Genomic DNA, 9,591 nt, shown 5'->3' with positions numbered 1-9,591 from the left:
CATCAAACACCCAAGCGACCGAGCCCTCTCCAAGCGACCAAGTGAAGATGCAGTTCAACGGGCCGACCTTCAATCGTCCTCCTGTCATGCCGGAGCTGCGCTACCCACCGGGCGTGCTCGTGGAGAGGGAGCTCCGTGTGTGGGCGACTTCAAGGTGGAGGGGGTCCGTCGAACTCACCCGCGCTTTCCTCAGAGCCGGCTATGCTCACCTCCCACGGGGCTCGCCTAGGATGTTCACCCTCAACGAGGTTCCTGACCGCGGCGGCATCCTCCTACTGCTCACGGTCACCTTCACCAACCCGTTTGACGTGCGCGAGCTCCTCGGCCAAGTCTTTTGGTGCGGCTGCGAGGCCATCTTCTTCACAGTGTACAACATCTGCACCAACTACGAGAGCATCTTCCCCACTCCAGGCCAGATGCACTCCCTTCCCTACGACGAGGAGGAGGAGGTGTGAAGTTGAAGACGGTGTTGAAGGGGCGCGCGGCCAAGGTGGAAGAAGGAGGTCAACATGAAGATGTTCAAGAAGGGGTGCGAGCCCGGAGTCAAGCTCGTCATGTTATCGTTTTTATTTTGTTGCTTTTCTATGTTGTGTATGCCGTGTCGTGTCGTGTCCGTGAACTTATGGGTCCAAGTTATTATTGCCTAATGTAAGGGTACGGAGTGTTGTATCTTATATATCCAAGTTATTATGTGTGTTAAAAATGTCCGTGCCCAAACATATCATTTCTTCCCTAAACCAAGTCATGAAGTTAGAGAACTTGTGGTTTTCATTAATGAAAATCGGAGGGGGCGAGAAGCCTTCTCTTTCATTCAAAAAAAACCAAGTCATGAACTAACATGCAAATTTATTCCCTTTAAATCCTAAACCAAGTGCCACTCTAACCCTAAACCAAGTGCCACTCTAACCAAAATCATGTGGCAGTGCAAACATACGTTTCCAACCCTCCAAAATTTCAGTGCAAAACAAAGGAAAACCACTCTCACGCGCGTGCAAACATTCACAGTCTCACTATGTATACCTTCCTTCCCTACCCATGTCAAAGTCTTTCCATCTGTCCTAGCGGTTACCAGCGTAGCCCTAAATGCCACAAACCCACGTGGTCCTGGATTTGAGTCCCCAGCCGCACCAATTTTTTGTGCATTTTCACCCTTCATTTTTTAGACAAATTATTTTTTCTCAATGTAATGCCCTTAAAAAATGTTCATTAGTATTGGCACAAGGTGTAAACCTCTACCAGAGCTGAGGCACATTTTCCATGACATTCTGGTCTTTGATTTAAATCACGGTGTATTTGGATTGGAGTTTAAATATTTAACAGCTCCAAAAAAATCTAAACTTAATTGTTTGGCTCTGGAATAATTCAATTAGCTTCCACAAAAAGTTTCAGCATTATGATTTACTGCCTAAATTAAATCAAAACAGAAAACAGAAAAACACGCAAGAGAACCCTCGAATGGGCCTAATTGGATGTAGTTGGCCCATTAGTCTAGCCTGCACTTGGCTCTACGCTCTGAATTTGGCCCACAGAGGAACCTTTTTTTTTACAGAGGCAGAGCAGAGAGTTGCATTTCATTTATCAAAAGTTTCTGAATTCCTCATTTCTTCTACCTTTTTTCAACATATTTAAATGTTGGTCACTTATTCTTTTTTTTTCAACATTTAAACAACTTTGACCAACATTTAAACTAGGGTTGACCAACAAATTCCTCCATAATTCATGCCTTTCCATACATTTTCAACATTACAACCAGTGCGATTACCATACCTACAAATGCCCAGAAATAATTGCAAATTGGTATTGGTATTTGTGCTTGATCTTCAAGCTTCCTAACCTTCTTCTTCAACATCCTAAGCTCAACAGCTAGCTCTCTGTCAGTGCGTGCTTCGCCCTCCATCTCTTCTTCCGGAGCTCGTGCTGCAGCCACTGCCGTTCGTGGCAGCATGCGCAACCATTCTTCATGCTCTTCTTGCAGTTCATTCATCAGAGTCTTGGCCAGAGCATCGACCCAAAGAAAGAAGCATGTCACCTGCATGAACACCAAACAGATCAACCCATTGCTCAAAGATCCCGACCACGAAAATGGTGCAATTGCCCCAATTCTTACCCCATTCTCGTGGCACGCGTAGAACGGACGATTCTGGTTCCTCGGTGTGTGAGAAACCCTCCGATCAACGCCCGCCCGGCACCGCGGACAGACGAAGACAGGCATGTCCACACGCGCCCTGCTCTGCATCCGCGAGGTGGCGCGGGAGCTTGAGGAAGACATGGAACTCGGAGCCGAAGGGGATCTCAACACCGTCGCGCCCTCCATAGCTAGCTTCCCACCGCCGTGCTCTCTCTCTCTCTCTCGCCGTGGTCACCGTCGTGCTCTCTGTCGCCGTGGTCACCGCCGCTGTCTGTCGCCCGCTTATATAGCACACCCGCAACGGCTCTCTACTCAACGGCTCTCTGCTGGGTCCCACAAGCCACGCGTGCAACGGTCTGAATAGAATTGGGCATCTCTGCCGCCTGGTCCGACCGGTAAGGGCCGAGTCAAAAGGTTGATCTGACGGAGACGACAGAGTTCACGGAACGAGTCAGTGCGCACGGACTAGGGGCAAAACTGAGCACAATTCGCATCTCAGGGCAAAACTGAGCACATGGACACCACTGAGGGCAATAGGATAATTAACCTATCAAGAAACGCGTCTTCCCACCGATCATCATTGTCGGAGAAGAATGATGCCTGTCCCAGATCGCACTGCGATATCGCCAGTGCATTCCAACGACGCATGTCCGCCCGTTCCACGCGCCGCCTTGCCCTCCTCTCTGCCCAGAAGGTGTTCTCGTTAGCGACGTCCTCTAGGTGGCGCTGGCGCCACTCCGCCATGGCTCGCTCGTCCACCTCGGCGATGAGGAGGCGTCACTATTGCTGACGGTGTTCCTAAGGGACAGCATCAGTTACTAGCCGCGGCGGAGGGGCGAGGTCCTGCGCCTGCTCACGCGTCCTGGAAGTTCATCTGTGCGCGAGGACTTGAGAGGCGCCACGCCGCCGCGTCGTACACGCGGGCGGCCTCGTGGGGGTATCGAAGGTGTCGAGGCCGAGGCGCACGTTGCCGGACCAAATCTCGGCGTAGAAGGTGCTGGAGGGGCGCGCGCGTACGCCGCGGTAGCCCGAAGCTCCCCGGCGGCGCAGCGGCATGGTGGCGCGGTGGTGGTGCGTCGGCGGCGAGGCGAGAAAGCGGCAGAGGAAGCGGGAGAGGGCGCGTGGCGAGATGGAGAGCGATGGGAGGGCGCGTGGCGGGCGCTACATTTTATAGGTGCCCCTGATGCCATGCGCCAAATCTAGCGCGCGACCGGCCGCTTTTTCCCCCCCGCGCGCAATCATTTTCCGCGCGTCTGAGTTTCCCGCCTCCGCTGGAGCGCGCGAAACCGTCCCGCGCGCGCTAAAAGCGCATTTTACCCCCCGCGCGCGCGTTTTTTGCAGCCACTGTTGGAGATGCTTTTACGTGGCTTTCGCTCCAGGGCGCCGCTATGTGTCGCCAGCTGCGAGTCATACCAGGGCTCGCCTGATGACGTCATGTTACATTTTTTGTTTTTTCTTATGTTTTTTATTCAAATTTTTGTTTTCGTTTTTTCTCTATCGCTATATTGTTTATGTTCCTATTTGGGCCCGATAGCATGGCTCACCTTGCTCCGCTTTTTTCCTTTAGGTGGCGCTGGCTTCTACAAAACCAATAGCTACCCTCAAAAAACAATATCTGCCGACTCAAGGAAAAGATAGGGTTCGCTTATTCGATGGATTTTAAGACGTTTGTGGACTAAAAATTTCATTGATTCAAAAGTATTCACATTTTAAAAAATACTCATGAATTTATAAAAAAGTTCATGATTGTAATATTTTCATGATTTTAAAAAGTGCAAGAATTTTTAAAAACATTCATGAAAGTGCATGAATTTTAAAATTAAAAATATTTCAAAATTGTTCACAAAGTATGAAAAAAAATCAAAAAATGTGATTGATTTTATAAAATGTTCATGATTTTAAAAATTATACATGGGTTAAAATAGGTAAAAGGAAAAAGGAGAAAAAATCAAACATGAAAAAAAAGTAAAAACCAAAAGAAACTGGTAACACCATAGAGGAAACACAAAATGAAGGGAAAAATAAAAATTGGATAGAAATATCCCAAGACAGGAAAAGCTCAATGTTGTGGAGTTCCGTACATGGGCCGACCCATGAGCACGTAGGGGTGTGCAAATCCTACGCTTCGGCCTCTATTCTTTGCTATACACAAGAATAGGACATTCTAAAGATGTGGCCACAACAAACAACTCATAATGGGCCAAATTTATTATCGTTTAGTTTCACTTTTAAGGTCTCATTTGGACGTCATTTCGAATTGAAATGAGTCCAATACCAAATCAACCTATGTACTGAGATGGGCTCTAATACCAATATTGATGTCTTGCTTTATACAAAATATTGTTGGTTGGAACTAGATAATGTGTGCTTAATTCTCCTACGGGGCTCGTTACCAACATTGGAGCTACCAGTCCCCGACGTGGTTTGTCAATTGTTTGGCATGGATCGACAATGATCGTGTGGATATGTTGCGTTATGGGTCTCTATGTTGGTTGTCGGTGGTGAAGTCAGAGACGCTTGCTCGAGAAGTAGTGATGATGACAATTTGCAGTGTGGATAGTAAGTTCGGTCTTGCCCTGTTTTGTGGGTGTGCTGTAACGGGTTTGCCCTATTTCTTGATAATTAACCACGCTATTATATTCTTAGTTAATGGATAGAGTCCTAACGGGACCGATCTCAAAAAGGATAAGGTAGCAACACCAATTAATGTTTTGTGCATACATCTAGAGCCCCCTTTTGAAGTTTTGGTGTACTAAGTACTAACGATAAAAGTGGTTAAGGGACAAATGTATTTTTGGGTATATACATGTGAAGTCCCTAAAGATTTAGTTTAGCCAATGATAGTGACCCCTAAAAATGTGAAGAAACATTGAAGGTTTTTGTGCGTCCTTTTGAAGAATTAGCTGAAGAACTGGAGTGTGAAGACTTACCTCTTTACTAATTCTTAGTCATAAGGGCAAACCATACTGTTAAGGGCGGCAAGGTGATACAAAGACAGTATTTTTGAAGTGTGCTCAATCCGAATCCTATTTTTTCGAGTGAAGACTTTGGAGATCTCTTTGAGCGCAGGATCTTTTTCTTCAATGTCCGAAATGATGTTCTTTGGGACACCTTAGTCAAAGTCATCGCCAAGGAGTTAGGAAACAAATAGTTTGGTTTCCCTACTGTGAAGAAATCGAGAGTTCAAATTTTGGAGCTAAGTGGGATTCCTCGATATTATTCGACGGGTATGAAAGAAGAGGTACGAATGTGAGTAAGAAAACAAAGGTGTGCAAAGATGAGGACGTCGGTGCTTGCTGTGAGATGATAATTTTTATTTTGCACCCATGCTCATAACACAACTACAAGATGGTCCAAAAGCGACACATGAATCAGAGACCCTTCGACCAAGCTGTGTGCGATGCATTAATCGCAAACGGTGTTAAAATAAACCATCACCAATTAGACAAACTGTGTGCGACGGCGGAGACATCAAGCATGATTCAGATTAGAGTTGCATGTGCAATACGTGTCATACAGTTGATCCATCTGAACTAATTGCAATGAGACAAAAAACAGAAACGGTCATCCATATGAAGATATGTGCGATAACGACATACAGTTCAATCGGATGGACTGTTTTCGATTAGGGAACAGAGTAGAAACGGTCGACCAGATCAACGTGTGTGTGATAGACGTCATACAATTCACTTGGATGACCTGTTTGCGATCAGTGAAAACAACAGAAACTGTCGTGGTGGGCGCACGGCGGATGCCAAGGGATGGCTAAAGAGAGGAAGAGGCTCGAGGGCACCGGTGGGCTCCAGAGGCGAGGTCGGCATGAGCGTGCGAGGGACGCAAGACATACCCAGGTTCGGGGCTCTCCGGAGAGATAACACCCCTAGTCCTGCCGAGTGTAGTTTATATGTAATAGTACAGAGTTGCTCCTAGAGCTGTATGGAGGAAGAAGGAAGGCAGGCCAGGACCTAGGCTGCTCCCTCTCCTAGTGTGTGGCTAGTCTAGTTGATCTTGTGTCCGCCCGTATGCTTGAGGGCTCCTGGGGGGGTTTATAAGTCAACCCCCCAGGGATACAATGGTAATGTTACAAGGCCGCGGGGCCGGGTTGTCATTGTCCGAGAAGCCGGTGCTGGGACCCGCCGGGTGTCAGGGCTCGCCCGGTTCTCCGGGCGCGGCCCCGTGCGCCAGGGGGCACTGTTAGCCATCTTGTCGATCGTCACGGAGTGGCCGGGTCGATTCCGCTACAGTGGTGCACCGTCAGGTCACCGCTTGCTGGCGTCAGCAATGACGACGGGTGCACTGTAGTCACGCCAGCCCTGGTCAGCAGGGTAGGTGGGGCACTGTTGCCACGCCTCGGCTGACCAGAGGAGTTGGTGGGGCACTGTTGCCATGCTCGCCCTTGGATGGAGACTCGTCCCATCGTACTGCTGGGATGGGACGGGGGCTGACCCGTGGCTGGGTTGAGGAATACGCCAACGGGAGCTGGCTTGTTGGAGAAGTCTTGGCATGTCGGGTTCCGCCGTCTTGCGCCGGCCGTTGGGGCCGGGTTGAGGAGTTTGGTCGGGTTGAGGGACTTTGGCCGGCTTGAGCAACCCGGCCAAGTGCGAGCCGGATTGTGGGGCGTTGCTGGCCCCGATGTTTTTGAAAATAATCCGGGTTCCGTTGCCTGCCTGGGGTTCATCCCCCCGACAGTAGTCCCCGAAGCTGTGAAGGTCCGCCGTCTTCGAGTGGGAGGGCCTTCGCAGTCCCCCCCCTCCTGAGGAGGCGAAGTTTGTGACCGCCGGTTCCGCAACACCCACTGTGTGCCGGCTTCCGGAAGCCGAATCGCGGCATCTCGGCGCCGGCGGGAAACCGAGGAGCCCATCGAATCTTGAGGTAATCTTTTGGGCTCTACACAGGCGCCACGTGGCGCTCAGGAGTCGAAGGGGCCTGACAGGCCACGCGCGTGACGGTACAGGGCGATGGGCTGGGGCCCGCCACTGCGCGCCCTCGGCCCACGCGCGTGGATTTATTGCGGCTTCCGCAAGTCGGTTGCCATTCTCGAGGCAGTTATTGCGTGTGGTACATAAGCACTTATTGCGTGGAAGTGGGAGGGGCGAGCGCAAACGACCCCACTTCCCCACGTTTCGAACCGTGGCTTATAAATTGGGAGGAGGGGGCGGCGGAAATCATTCTCGCTCGCGCTCCCCCGTCTCTTTGTCCTCCCTCTGCTTCTTGCGTCCGCCGCGCGTTGCAACGCCCGCCGCTTTGAGCAGAGCTTCACCGCCACTCTTCTCTTTTCTTTCTTCGCTTCGTCTTGCCGATGGCACTCCCTTTGGGCTCGTGGATGGGCTCTTCCATCACCGCGGAGGACATCGCGTACCTCCGCGGCACCAGGCGCTTGTCAAGGGAGACGTAGGTCGCCGTGTGCCTGCTGATACGTCTCCGTCGTATCTACTTTTCCAAAAACTTTTGCCCTGGTTTTGGACTCTAACTTGCATGATTTGAATGGAACTAACCCAGACTGACGCTGTTTTCAGCAGACTTTCCATGGTGTTATTTATGTGCAGAAACAAAAGTTCTCGGAATGACCTGAAACTCCACGGAACATCTTTTTGGAAAATATTAAATATACTGGAAGAAAAATCCACGTCAGGGGGCCCACACCCTGTCCACGAGGGTGGGGGGGCGCCTGCCCCCCTGGGCGCCCCCTGCCTCGTGGGCCCCCTGACGCTCCACCGACCTCAACTCCAACTCCATATATTCACTTTCGGGGAGAAAAAAAATCAGAGAGAAGGATCCATCGCGTTTTACGATACGGAGCCGCCGCCAAGCCCTAAAACCTCTCGGGAGGGCTAATCTGGAGTCCGCTCGGCGCTCCGGAGAGGGGAATCCGTCGCCGTCGTCATCATCAACCATCCTCCATCACCAATTTCATGATGCTCACCGCCGTGCGTGAGTAATTCCATCGTAGGCTTGCTGGACGGTGATGGGTTGGATGAGACCTATCATGTAATCGAGTTAGTTTTGTTAGTTTGATCCCTAGTATCCACTATGTTCTGAGATTGATGTTGCTATGACTTTGCTATGCTTAATGCTTGTCACTAGGGCCCGAGTGCCATGATTTCAGATCTGAACCTATTATGTTTTCATGAATATATGTGAGTTCTTGATCGTATCTTGCAAGTCTATAGTCACCTACTATGTGTTATGATCCGGCAACCCCGAAGTGACAATAATCGGGACCACTCCCGGTGATGACCATAATTTGAGGAGTTCATGTATTCACTATGTGTTAATGCTTTGGTCCGGTACTCTATTAAAAGGAGGCCTTAATATCCCTTAGTTTCCATTAGGACCCCGCTGCCACGGGAGGGTAGGACAAAAGATGTCATGCAAGTTCTTTTCCATAAGCACGTATGACTATATTCGGAATACATGCCTACATTATATTGATGAATTGGAACTAGTTCTGTGTCACCCTATGTTATGACTGTTACATGATGAACCGCATCCGGCATAATTCTCCATCACCGATCCAATGCCTACGAGCTTTTCACATATTGTTCTTCGCTTATTTACTTTTCCGTTGCTACTGTTACAATCACTACAAAACCCAAAAATATTACTTTTGCTACCGTTACCGTTACTTCCATACTGCTTTGCTACTAAAAACTTTGCTGCAGATACTAAGTTATCCAGGTGTGGTTGAATTGACAACTCAACTGCTAATACTTTTGAATTGACAACTCAACTGCTAATACTTGAGAATATTCTTTGGCTCCCCTTGTGCCGAATCAATAAATTTGGGTTGAATACTCTACCCTCGAAAACTGTTGTGATCCCCTATACTTGTGGGTTATCAAGACTATTTTCTGGCGCCGTTGCCAGGGAGCATAGCTCTATTCTTTGAGTCACTTGGGATTTATATCTGCTGGTCACTATGAAGAACTTGAAAGACACAAAAACAACAATTTATCCCTTAACTACGAGGGGAGGTAAGGAAGTGCCATCTAGCTTTGCACTTCATTCACCTTCTGTTTTGAGTAAGCTTGCGACACCTAAACCTGCTTCTGCTATTCGTTCTGATATGTCGCATGTTATTGATGATGCCACTTCTGCTATGCATGATAATTATGATGAAACTACTTCTATGCTTGATACTACTGTGCCACTTAGTGAATTTCTTGATGAACAACTTGCTAGGGTTAGAGAGAATGAAATTATTGAAACTGATAACATTGATGAAAGTGATGATGAAGACTCTCCCCCTAATAAATATGAATCGCCTGTTGTTCCTGAGGGTTATGTTTTGGAAAAAGAAGCTGCTATAGCTATTTTAGCTTGCAAAGATAGATACGAGCTCAAGAGGTTATTAGCTAAATGGAAGCAGCAATCTTAATGCTAGAATGAAACCTGACCCTGCTTTTGCTACTTCACCTATCTGTGTTACTGATAAGGATTATGAATTCTCTGTTGATCCTGAT

This window comes from Aegilops tauschii, chromosome 5 (assembly GCF_002575655.3).
Source record: "Aegilops tauschii subsp. strangulata cultivar AL8/78 chromosome 5, Aet v6.0, whole genome shotgun sequence".
Taxonomy (NCBI): Eukaryota; Viridiplantae; Streptophyta; class Magnoliopsida; order Poales; family Poaceae; genus Aegilops; species Aegilops tauschii.
Note: the sequence above shows the minus strand (reverse complement) of the source record.